The sequence below is a fragment of the Octopus bimaculoides genome, chromosome 7 (assembly GCF_001194135.2).
Source record: "Octopus bimaculoides isolate UCB-OBI-ISO-001 chromosome 7, ASM119413v2, whole genome shotgun sequence".
Classification (NCBI taxonomy): domain Eukaryota; kingdom Metazoa; phylum Mollusca; class Cephalopoda; order Octopoda; family Octopodidae; genus Octopus; species Octopus bimaculoides.
In genome coordinates this window covers 77,649,228-77,650,201 of record NC_068987.1, presented here as the reverse complement: position 1 = coordinate 77,650,201, position 974 = coordinate 77,649,228, and the positions used below count along the sequence as shown (strand labels likewise).

At 31.3% G+C, this 974-nt stretch overlaps 1 protein-coding gene across 1 annotated transcript in view; it reads left to right on the top strand.

The window, feature by feature from the left end:
• Nucleotides 1–974, top strand: part of LOC106873327 (39S ribosomal protein L15, mitochondrial) — a 10,427-nt gene that overhangs the window by 3,321 nt on the left and 6,132 nt on the right. The window lies entirely within an intron of this gene.

Genomic DNA, 974 nt, shown 5'->3' with positions numbered 1-974 from the left:
TCTTCTTGCATGAAGTATATCATCATCATCATCATCATCATATAAATGATGAGAAGTTAATAACAAACAATTATTAACTTCTCAATCTCCATTTTTTCCCCCCCTTTTATATGAATATAAACGATGTTTTTATATATATATATATATACCTATTATTAAAACAATGGTGATGAATATTTTATGTTCCAAATACCAGTTTAATAATGCAGAAGTTATGTTACCAAATCCCTTCCACTAATTCTTGACTATTTAGGTTATTAATAGAAACACACAGGCCATTGGCTGATTAAGTTAAATTTGAATGTGTTTTTTTTTTTTTGTAGGGGAGGGGGTTCTAAAAAAATGGAGGCTACAGAAAAGTGTGTATTTACTTTGAACAAATCTGTTTGATTTTATTGTGTGTCGCTTCACTCCTTGCATAAATGTGAGCAGTGGCCATGCTGGGGCACCACTTGGAAGAGTTTAGTCAAATAAATCAACTCCTAATATTTTTTCATTTTCAAGAGTCTGTACTTACTTTATCAGTCTCTTTCGGCAGATCACTGTTACAGGGGGATGTAAGCAAACCAACACCAATTGTCAAGCAGTGAGGAAACAGACCCTCACAAACCATAATGTGTATATATATATGTATATATATATGTATATATATATATTCTTTTATTGTTTCATTCATTTGACTGCGGCCATGCTGGAGCATTGCCTTTTTAGTCAAACAAATCGACCCGAGTACTTATTCCATCGTTCTCTTTCACGGAACTGCTAAGTTATGGGGACGTAAACACACCAACATTGGTTGTCAAGCGATGATGTGGGGACTAGACACACATTTACATACACACACAGACATATATATATAAATAAATATATAAATGTTCATAGGTCATTTTCATTATTATTATTATTATTATAATAAAGTATTTTCAATGGATCAGTTTTGAGCTCTATTTAAAGTTTATATATATATATATATA